At 46.9% G+C, this 12,202-nt stretch overlaps 1 protein-coding gene across 1 annotated transcript in view; it reads left to right on the forward strand.

The window, feature by feature from the left end:
* Positions 1 to 12,202, forward strand: part of SPTLC1 (serine palmitoyltransferase long chain base subunit 1) — a 346,713-nt gene that overhangs the window by 294,476 nt on the left and 40,035 nt on the right. The window lies entirely within an intron of this gene.

A 12,202-nucleotide genomic window follows, 5' to 3' on the forward strand; every position in this document is an offset into this window, starting at 1 on the left:
ACTGGCTTCTCCTGAATCCTACCTGCCTACAGCGAAGAAACCAGCGTTGCCAGCAGCCCTCCAGAGGACCTGCCCTGCATTCACCTCACAGACTCGGTCTCCCGTGAGCACAGGATTAGCTCAAGAAAGACTTCAAGACCAGAATTCGGATTCCACCGCCGCCCAAGTTCAAGTTGCCCAACACCACAACTGGATCTCCCCAGTGAACCTGACCTGGGATCTGGGGGTCCCCAATCATCCTCAATTTTCAAGATGACACCTGCAGCCTCAGACTGAAGTGTCCACCCCCTCCATACCACAGCTGGTAAGAAAACAGGATGCCGGAAAACACTTCTCCCACCAAACAGTGTCCCGGCTTCCCCCAAGAACCCTATGACTTCTCCAGCCGGTGGTTGCCTTCAGGAAGTCTCCCTGTCAGAGCCTGCAGCATCTTCGCCGAACCGAAGATCTCCATTGAAAAGCGCAGGGTCCCTGATGTATTTTGGGCACCCGGCTGCAGCTCCTGTACTGGTCGTTTGCCCCATGCTGTGCTGACCCTAACCCCAGGAGCTTAGTTATCACACCCGAGTGGCCTGTTCATCAGCAGCCCCTAACCGTAGGCCCCCCTTTGCCTCATTGGCTAATATTGGGCCTCTGTACTCTGCACACGGCCATTCCAGTGCTGCTGGTGGTGCAACTCAAGTGCCCATCTATACATTGGGAGACCTTGGTCCTAACCCCCAAAACTCCCACTTACCTGCAAAACCGATGACCATTTCTTCCCATAGCAACCCATGTTATGAGATTTTGGGACTAAAATGTTCTAAGTGTTGAACTGTTTGGGATGGGGAAAAAGTAACTACAATTCAAACCAACAAAGGTCTTACTTATCTTGTTTTGTGAGATCCTTAGGTGTGGTATCTATGCATACCACCCAGAGTATTTAAAGTAACTGGAAAGTATTCTACCGGTACCAAGTCCTGCTTATTTCTAGAAATAAAATACAAGTATACTTTTTTTTATACTTACTCAGTTGGTCTGGATTCAGTCGGAGTGTGTGCCTCAGTCTTGATTGAGTGAATACATTAAATGCACCCTCTTTATAAGCCTAACTGCTTGCCCACACCACCACAAAGAAAGCTGTTCGTACATACATAATTTACCCTCTGCTATACCTCTGGGGATTCCCTGGACTCTGTGCACACAATACCTCACTTTGGTATAGTATATACAGAGCCAGCTTCCTACAGAGACTAAGGCTTTATTTCTTAGGGAGCAGTCCTCTAGCTGGCCTCCGCAAAGCGGCCAATAAGTCAACACCACACTCTTACCAGCCACTATTGTGTGGACATTTTAGCTCGCTTCTTCCCCCTACCCACCCTAGAACAAGTTGACCAGACCTTTGTTTTAGAAATATGCTTCATCCACTTGCTATCCACTACTTATGGAATGTACTGCTTTCCAGTCTGTGTAGCGCAAGTGTATCTACAGCCACGTATGCTATGAACAAAAAATGTTACTTAACCTGTACACATCTATTTGTGCGTTTAGAGCTGTAGATTCACTTATGCCAACCTCCTCCCCAGAAGCGTATGTTGATTGCAGATCTGTGATTACCATGTTGACATTGCACAATTTGCATGGTGTATGATGCTACACTGATTTGACACTCCATACACATTGTCACCAGCTGTGCAAAAAAAGTCTAATATGGAGTTTGTACCCTTGAGCATTGTCGACCAAAGGGAGGAGTTGCAGTACATCTCGTGCCTCAAAATACTTCCTTGAAGAAAAACAACTTGCAAACTTCCAAGTCCAATAATAGATGGCAGGAGTATGCACAGCAGCATGTGAATCTACAGCACTAGACACTCCGAACAGGTGCGTATAGGGTAAGTAACCTTCTCCTTCACAATGTGCAGTCTCTCGATTTAGTGGTCTGTTCCCTTTATTAAATCATCCTTTTAATGCAAACCTAATTTAGCAAAGGGGTGATGAACATTTATATATTGTTTTTATCATTGTAACTTAAGCAACATCAACAAAGGTGCTAATGTGTCGGTTTGTAGTTATTACTAATCCTCCTTAAAATTGAGTTCTTTCATTACTTGTTGGGAAATGTGACAAGACGAAAATTTCACTGCAAGGTTGTGTCTAAAAATGTTTTGGAACCTGTAGTTTTAGTTGTTTGTGAATAGGGCTCACTGTTAAATTGCAAGTATTAACATCATGGATTTACTGCCTTTTACCCTGTTTTCCTTGCCATTATACATAGTAAGCTTCAAACGTCATGAACCAGTTGTGTACAGGTAGTGTTTTTGTTAATTAATTTCCCACAAAGCCCACCATAAACATCGATCCATAGGGATTGCCTTTATTATAGCGATCTCTACAATCACGGGTGGGGGAGCGTTACATCCATACTGATTTCTTGATTGATGTAGTTGCTGCGTACCTCCCTGTGATCAAGATTGTGATGCTTTTTTTCTTTCCAGGAAACTTGACTCCTGGTTAAGGTTGATAATTTAATGGAAGAATTGATAAAGGCATACACATGTAGAGCCTGACCAAGCTGCAAGATGGCCGCTCGATATATAGGCTCGATATAGAGGCTCTGCAGACCGGATCTCTCTATCAGTAAAAATCAGGCGCAAACACTGCAATAACTCTCCGCATCTCGGGAGAGACATCGGGGAACAGCCGATGCTCTAAAAGGGTAAAAATATGTGGCTCGCAAGCCCTCCGCAACAGGAAAACTCGCCACGGCTGCTGGGGTGGTCGGCGGGGCCTACCTGGCGTCGCCGGAGTGGAGGATTGGCTGCCTGCACTCCTAAAGGACTATGCTGCCACTGAGATGCCGGTACCCTGGGGTTGGGATCCCAGCAGGGCAGACGCGGGAAGACGATGAGATCTGCGTGCCGGAGCTGGGTTTTCACCGCCGGTAAGTGCACCGGCCTGGGCCTACTGCAACGCAACCCTGCTGTGTGGGTGCAGCCAACGAGATACATGTTGTGGATTTCCTGGGAGCAGACACCTGCTGAGCCCCATGGAGTGCGAGGAGAAGCAGGCTGGACCTGAAGCAGCCGGAGGGACTTATCAGCTGTCCACAAATAACGCGCTGGTTGGAAAGACAACAGGCCTATGCGTGTCCCTGGCTGAACTTGCTGGCTGGCTACGTGGCTTGAGTCTGTGCGGCGCAATTGTATACTGCCTGCCCAGTGGGAGTTTGTGGACGAGTGAGAGAGCAAGCCATGAACAAAGCAGGTCCGGAAGTGTCTCTTGGGCAGCTGTTAATTTAATATATTTGCCTCCATATAACTCGCCAGGGCACAGCCTCACAGCGGATGGAGGTGCCCAGAATGCTGGGTGGTGTACTATTTGCGTGGTGAGAACATTGGCACACCCACCAACACTACATCGATTCAAGTGGAAAACATGGGCAAGCAGGACACTAGGTAGCCTAAACTCACTTTCAAGAGCAAATGCGCTACTCTCCATGCTGACCAGGATACAACATTGGAAACTGAGCAGCGATATGCAGGATGCTGTTAAAGAACTATTTCTAGATGTTAAAAGCAACATCAGAGCCATAGACTCCAAGTTAGACGCACTCACCTCCAGGCTAGATTACATGAAGCATAGAGTAGACACACACACAGGACTCCAGACTTGAACAGGTGGCAAGCTGAGTCTCCGATGCCGAGGATGCCAATGCGGAGTCCAAGGAACATCTACTGCAGATGGGCAAGATCCTAGATCTTATCAGAGCTAAGAATGAAGACCTTGAATCACGATCACGGCGTAACAACCTTCATATCACAAGTGTTCCTGAATTCTGTGCAAACACAAGGAGATGATGGACGGAGCGCTGAACGTTTTCTGACACTGACTCCCAGTCACAGATCTGGGAATCCAGTACCATCACCCCCATGGAAGTTTTTGTGGTGTCACTCCTCCGGTAATTGTTTCGGGAGGCCCTGTCACTTGTAATCATTGTAGAGAGGACACTCAGGTCCCTTGGCCCCAACCTCCCCTGGGAGCACTGGCACGACCCATTGTGGCGCCCCTACTGAATTACAGAAATGGAGATATGATCCTATGTCTGGCCTGCGAGAAACAATCAACCCATCAAGGAGACTCCCTATCTTTTTATCCGGACTTTACCATTGCAGTTCAAACCACCAGATGAGAATTTCTTCCTGCTAAATGACTTCTCCAGCAAGCAAACATTCCTTATGCACTCCGGTACCCAGCAAAGCTCCGTATTACGCAAGGCGACAAGCCCCATTTCTTCACGGACGCCAAGGCAGCCCTTAAGTTTGGTATGCATCTTAACGAGATACAGGCATTCCCAGCAAAGTCGAGTAAGGGTTCCACAGAAAATGCCCTAAATGAAAATGACTGAACCGGCCCAGATATGCAGGAATACAGGCAATATCAGGGAGCCCGGATTGGGGCTACCTTCAGATAAGAGAGACAGGGTTTTTTTGCATTCAGCCTGCTGGTACGCCACAATGACGATTGTATTACTGTTTTAATATGTTTACGGTGCTTATATACGGGGCGCGAGCACCATCTGGTCACCTGACCTTGTTGGTAGGGGAGTAAGCTCAGCCCTGTTCTGCCTCCTGGGATGCTTCCCGTTGTTATGTTGGGGGAAACCAGGGGGTTCTGGGAGGGTATTGAATCTCAACCATGTTCTGGGGTTGGAGTTGGTGAGGGGCGGGAGGTTGGGGATTGTGCTTACTGAAATGTTCTGTCTTGCTATTTTTACACTCATATGTAGCATTCAGCGACATCTCACAACATGGTCACCCCGTCATGCCTCATGCATTAGACACGCACAACAACACAATCTTAAGCAAAATATATCGGCTCCATTTAGATGTCTATAAAATGTTTAACCTGGAACATCCGAGGACTTAATGAGTATCGCAGATCCCGCCTTGTCCACACGTCTGTGGTACGGCACCGGATAGATATCTGTTTTCTACAAGACCTCACTACACTCACTGCTCCAGGTTTAAAAGCCAGATGGTATGGGGAGGCTTACACCTCACCATATTCCAGCTATGCCAGGGGGGTGGCCATATTGCTTCGCAAAGTGTTGCCCTGGTGATCCAAGGATGTCATTGTAGACACTGAGGGGCGGTATGTTATTGCAACAGGAAGACTGAACCCCTAACACTAATGGAGGTATATGGACCTAACCCAGATGACCCCAGTTTTTTCGGTGATCTGTGGCGATTGGTGGCTGGAAGATCAAATGGTGCAACGCTTTGGGTAGAGGTATTGAACTGGGTCCTAGACGATAGCTACAATAGGTCTGGTCTGTTCTGCCGTCCACACCCCGGCGCAGAATCTACACTCAACATGATCATACAGGACAACCATCTGCTGGACATATGGAGATGGTACTGGGGAGGGAAGCGTAAGAGTACATGTCTCCTCTCACCACAACACGAGGTCGAGAATAGATTATTGGCTAATATCCCATGAGGTAAAGCTGTGGGGTGCAAAGGTTACATACATGGCTCGCAAGTTATCGGACCATGCCCCTGTTCTTTTGGAACCGTCAATTCTGCAGGCCCCCCCACTGTGTTCTCGTGACATCTTCAGTGTTCTGGGAGGAGATACAAAAATACATCATTGCTTACTTCGAACAAAATAAGGGCACTGTGACATCTGTTGGTGCTCTGGGAGGCGTTTAAGGCCTCCCAGAGTGGTGCCTGTATTTCCAAACAAGCTGAAGTACTTGGGGCAATACACACACAACTTAACTTGAAAATGCAATACTGGATTTAGAGTCAGACTATCATTGTACTAATGACCCAAGCACATTGGCAATCATCTATGAGAAAATATTGGAATCCACAGAGGAGGCAGAGCAAGAAGTGTGATATTTGAGCAGAAATGCTCAAGCTCGCTGCTATGGTGAAGGGGATAGACCCGGGAAGACATTAGCAGATCTTCTCAGAAGCCTGCACACCTCCACATATGTACTGGAATTGCTAGATGAAGGTGACTGTGTCCTGGACACATCTGTTGGTCCATGTCCACGTTTTATGCCAAGCTATACCCTAAACAGAGATGAGTTGACTGCATACCTAGACACCTTGTAATTAATTTGGCTGGATAACACACACATGGAGTCCCTGGACATGCCCATCACAGTAGAGATTATGCAGATCATTTTCTCTCTTCCAAGCGACAAGGCACCTGACCTTGATGGCTTTACCTTCTTCTATATGGAATATGCTTCCCTCCATCTGCTGGCCATGTTTGAGGATTCCTTCAGAGAGGGTATTCTTCCCCCCCACGCTCAGAAGTCGTAATCCTTTCTCTCCTCAAACCTGCCACCAGATGTGACTCATACAGGCCATTATCAATAATAAATGTGGACATCAAAATTATGGCAAATTGCATACTACCATTTTTGCCCAGAATGATGCGGCCGGATGAGGCAGGATTTATTCCAGGTCGCTCCACCTCATACTACTTGTGAACACTTTTGATGCCTCACCTGGACCCACAAGTACAAGCAGTGGCCACCTTGCTGGCCACCATTGAGGCGTTGGACTATCTTAAGTTGGACTAACTCTTTCCATTGCTCCAATGGCCAGGGCTCAGCTCTACTTTTCTTCATTATATTAAAATTGCTATACATCCTCCCCGCAGCAGGAGTCTGCATGATGGGGCTCATCTCCATATGCATACAAATCACTTGCGGCACACGACAGTGATGCCCCCTTTCTCCGCTATTGTTCAAGGTAGCAATGGAACCCCTGGCTGCCAGGCTTCGACAGCACTACATGCGACAAGGGATCTCTTCTAGGGGGCTAATAATTTCCCTATATGCAGATGTTACACTTTACATAAGTGATCCGCAAACAAATCTGGCCCCTATAATACAGGGGGTGGTACACTTCGGGCCTCTCTGGCATAAATATAAGTCCACGCTCTTCCCCCTCACAGAACATACTTGCGAGTTCCATACTGAATACCCTCGGAAATGGGCGACCGCCCCCAGTGCGTTACCTCTGAATGTGGTTACCTTGTGATATGCAGGAATTATGGATTGCAATTTTTGGCCATGCGCTGGAGTTGCTAGAAGATAGAATGCCAGTGTGGCTAAAGTTACCACTCTCACTAGCTGGCCGCATTGCTATAGCCTAAATTGCTATATCTATTTCAAAACCTTCCTTTACCACCAACATGTGCTTTACTGCAACGCCTTTATTCTAACGTGATCTCACTGTTATAGGCCGGTAGACAGCCCGCATTTCATGGAAACTACTCCCATTACCGCTCGTACATGGAGAAATGGGCGCACTCGATATGACTCTCTACCACTTTTGTGCTCAGGCACAATTTCTACACTTCTGGATTCACCCAACTCCCTTCCAGCTCCATGTTGCAATAGAAAAGAATAGAGCGGACCCATGGCCTCTAAATGCAGCCCTATAGGCCCCATACATGGCACCTTGGGGTGAAGTTCGCAAGGTTGAGTGCTTCCGATGGGCATGGGATGGCGTAAGAAAAAGGTGTGGGCTAGAGCAGTTTAATGCTGCATCTATACCGCTGCATGATAACCCTACCATGCCCCCGCTTCAGGAAAAGGGGGAAAAAAGAAGACTGGCCGCCTTAGTATATACACTTTATCCTAATGACACATTCCTACAAACAATGCCATTGATGCCGCGCATCCAGCAACTGCACTAGACCTGATTTTGCCAGCACTGGAACATGCATTCACCACGACGGCATCAGACAAACTAATGCAGCTATATACAATGGTCCAATGTACCTCCCTGATACTGCCCCCTCTTGCTAGACAGCTATGGGACACTGATATAGGTCCCGAATTAATGGATGTCCCCTGGTCGTTTTGCTGTGGACAGATGGAAATGATCTCACCTAACAGACTCCGCCTCATATATTTTACATTTCCATTCCGGATTTATTGCACCCCACTGCAACTAGACAAGATGGGGCCGACTGGCGACCCCAGTTGCCTTAGATGTGCGGTGCCACCGACTTTTTTCATTTTGCGTAGGATTGCCGAAAGTTGCTGCTTTTTGGAACAAGGTGTTCCTGGTAAATCAGGCTATAACCAAAACACATATTTAGTGCACACCATTAATAGGCTTATTGGGATTTGTCAAGGATGTTCTAGTTGATAATCAGTAACTGTCGGGCATGCTTCTTCTCCTGGCCAAGTGCAGAGTGGCTATGAATTGGGGTAAAAAGACTGCACCTACAGTGAAGGACTGGCCACTAGATGTGGCTTATTGCTCCAACCAACTGTCACATTACTGGAACACAATGCCACCAATATCCTGTCCTAGAGACTTTTAGGAACCCTTACTGGCTTATCTGAGATCCAGGGTCACAGCAGGTTCTGTATCACCACCAACCACCTCTGTCGCAATGATAGATTACATATTAGCACCCATGCCCACGAGAAGTAGGCCAACCTGCTCCTATGATACAGTTTCCTGTACCTCCACACAATGGTAGTGGAAAATTGTAAGAATGCTACTGCCAATATAGTACTGTTAAACACAGTGAAATGTAACACACACTGTCTACTTGATGAGCACCAGATGACTGTCTCTCCTAGACCCACTCCATGATGTTCAATATACTTGCACAGAGATGTAATACTTCTTTGCTTTCTACACTGTTTCTGTTTTCCTCCTCTATCTCAGGTTTTGGAATTGTCCTAGTATAACTGACTTATTCCTGACTGTTGCTCCTTGTATGCTACTAGATGCCAATAAGTAGAATAAAATAAATAATATGGTTGCATTGCACTTTTCGGAGGGATACTTCTAACTGCATGTTCTACACATTTTGAATTCCCTCCAGGCCCCAGAATGGATCTGGAACTTCTCTAGGAATGGCTCCTGCACACCAACAGGTGGTGCTATCAGACTCATCAGCAGTATTGCACTGCCTCCAGAAGTGATGGCAATGAGCCAACCGTATGCATTTCTTGCTACACCTTTCAACGCAGATCATGAGCTCCACTTGCAACATTTTTATCTTACAGTTTACTCACTCCAAATTGTTCTCTTCACGATAGTGTGCTAGTGAAAATGTATTTCTAGAAGAATAATGGATTGAAATTGTGTGATTACAGAAAGTAAAGGTTGGTCAGGGATCCGCACAAAGGCTTTAGTGTCTACGATCTAAGTGTGAGTCGAAGTTCTGTGATAAATGCTCATTGATGCACCTGAAGGCCATCACTGAGTGGGAGGTGAAACTGACATTTCAGAGCACAAAAAACTGGGCAGACCATGCTTCAATTTTCAGACTTGCTCCTCCTTCATTGGAGTGCCATTCCTGGTCCCAGCCCCCCTTCAAGTCATCGTCATCAGGTTAGTTAAAGGCAAAATTTAAGAAAAGTCCCACTATAAACACAAGTATTCCAATCAAGACTGTTCTCACCATCACTACTCCCAATCCAGGAATAAGTAACGGAATCAATGCTCGAAGGACACAACTTCAACCCTCTTGTCAGACTTGGACCCTATCCCCAGCCTGGACCAGGAAAGCCCTGAATGCCCCATCCTGTAGCTAGTAGAGGCTTTCAAGGATGCCATTCTGCCTCTTATGCTTTTGTCCCTATTAAATCGTAAGCACCCGCAGTCAAATTTCTGCTTGTGGGGACCTCCCTGACCCCCAGCCTGTATATGCAAATACCTCCACATCAGCTCCAAAGGTTATGCAAGTCCTGTCTACTTCGGCACTGGCCTCCGCTCCAATGGCTCCTGCTCCCGGTCCAACTCTGATGCATGTTTCAGGTCAAGAGCCAACACCATCCCTACCTTTGCAGGTTTTTCTGGGGAGATGCTGGCATTACTGATAGACATGTCATTTGATGTCTTCATGATTGTTGGAGAGAAAGTGGATTCTCCGTTGGAGTACTTTAAAGACATCAGGTTATGACCCTCTTTTGGCTTACTATACCCAGCCTGCCAATTTTACCAATTCAGTGAATACTCTCAGGCTCTCACCTGTTGCAGGAGCTAGCCCTTGCAGCTCCTGCATCCTCTTGATGGCTTCAGAGGATGTTGTGGCATAGGCTGTGATGACCAGCTAGGACCGCAGTCCTATTCTCTTCATTGCCGCCTGCGACTGCACCCAAGCCACTTTGATTATCCCTCATATGGTCATGCATGGGACAAAATGCATTTTTATATACCTGGCTGGCATGCCGTTACCCAAGACCAGTGGATGTTGCAGGTTTCTCAGTACATGTACATTTTTGCTTTTACATCCGCTACTCCTCCTGATCTACCTGATTTTGATTCAGCATATCACAACTCTATTATCCTTTCCCCGGAAGTTCAATCACTGCTCATCAAAGTGGACTTAGACCTCCTGAGACACGCAGGTTCAGAGTGTTTCTCCCCATACATTTTGGTGCCCCAAAAAGACAATGGGTTCAGAATGAAATTAAACCTTTGGTTTCTGAACATCTACCTTCAGAGGCAAAAATTCAAGATGTGATCTGGCCCAGGTTCTCACTGTTCTGGATCTAGGAGACTAGATGGTGTCTTTGAACTTGCAGGACGCATGCTTTCATTGTCCTGCAGTCCCACAGATGCCATTTCCACTCCATGGAGGAGTTGGAACACCTATTTTATGGTCCTGCCCCCCTGGCCTTACTTCAGCGTCCTTCTTATTTGCAAAAGAGATGGCAGTATTGTAGTATTCCCAGATCTGTGACTTGCTCTTGAAGAAGGACTCTCTGCAGTCTATCGCTGACCACCGACAGACAATTGTCATCAAAGAGAAGAAACGCCATCCAAAGCAGATAGAGAGGATTCCCTTATAGGGGCAATGTTGGACATGGTGGCTTTAAAGGCCTTTCCTGTTTCTCAGCAAGTCCAGGACATTCAGGTCATGATTCCAATGATTTAGCCTCCCTCTGGGGTTTTGGTGAGGCTTTATAGCATCGTGCTTCTCTCTGGTCCCTCATGCTTATTGGCATATGTGGGTTCTGCAGTGAAACCTTGGCCTGCAATGGGCCCTGTATAAGGTTGCCTGTCAGAGAATATCTATTTCAGAAGAGGCAACATCTCTATTTCCGAATCAGCAAGCTGACATCTGGATGTCGGAAGAGGCACCAGGCTGACCTTACTTCACCCAGAGGTCACAGTATTAACTGATGCATGGTCTCTGGGATGGGACACTCATCAGGGGGACATGTAAGTCAGGAGCCTTTGACCCCAAGTGGAGCAGAAGCACCATATCAATCTTTTGGAGCTTTGTGCCAATCGGTTGGCCCTGATGACCTTTCTCCTATCCATCATGGGGAAGTTGATCGAAGTCCTGATGGACAACACACCTCCCATGTAGTACCGCAGGGGGATGAGTTTGCGAGGTCATGAACAAGGAGGTTCAGACACTCAGTTAAGCCTTGAACATAAGGGAATCTTTTTGAAGTCTTTGGGCTCTCTCATTCCCGGGGCAGACTAGCTCACAAACACTGACTTGTGGGCTACAAATGGCGTCTACACCACAAGGTTGTTCAAGGCTTCAGCACCCAATATGATCGAGCTTTTCTTCGAGAACAGGCAGTGTTGAACTCACTGTGAACTGAACCTTCTGCCTGAAGGCTAATTGAGAGACATATTCCCTTCCAGTTGAACTCTGGTCTCCTCTATGCTTTCCCACCTCTGCCTCTAGTTCACTGTGTCCTGAAAAATATCAGTAGGGGTACCATTCCACAACTCATCCTGATAGCTCTGGATTCTGTGATTGATTGATGTTATCCTTGACCTTGGCACCGATCAACCAGATCTGTTTACTCTGGTTGGGTGAAGTTCGTGGCCTGGTATAGAGACTCTTTAGGCCAAGTAATAAGGCGTTCTGATGTTTGTTCTGTCACTGCTTGGAAAGGCTTTGCTGTAGGCTGCAGGCACTGTTGAAGGTTTGATGTCCGCAGTTTTGGCCTTGCTGCATTTCCCTGACCAATCTTCAGTATTCAAGCCACCTGTCTCTTAAAAGGACTTACTTATATTCTCCTCCCTCGTGCGCCCTTTATTATGCCTCGGTTGAATCTTAACTTGGTCCTTACGGTTTTGATGTGCATGCCCTTCAAGCTTATACACAATTGTTCATTGAGACTGTGGACCATTATCATGGTATTTCTCATTGTGATTACTTCTGTGTGCAATGTCAGGGTGCTACAAGCGTTCAGTGCAACCTT

This window comes from Lissotriton vulgaris, chromosome 3_1 (assembly GCF_964263255.1).
Source record: "Lissotriton vulgaris chromosome 3_1, aLisVul1.2, whole genome shotgun sequence".
Taxonomy (NCBI): domain Eukaryota; kingdom Metazoa; phylum Chordata; class Amphibia; order Caudata; family Salamandridae; genus Lissotriton; species Lissotriton vulgaris.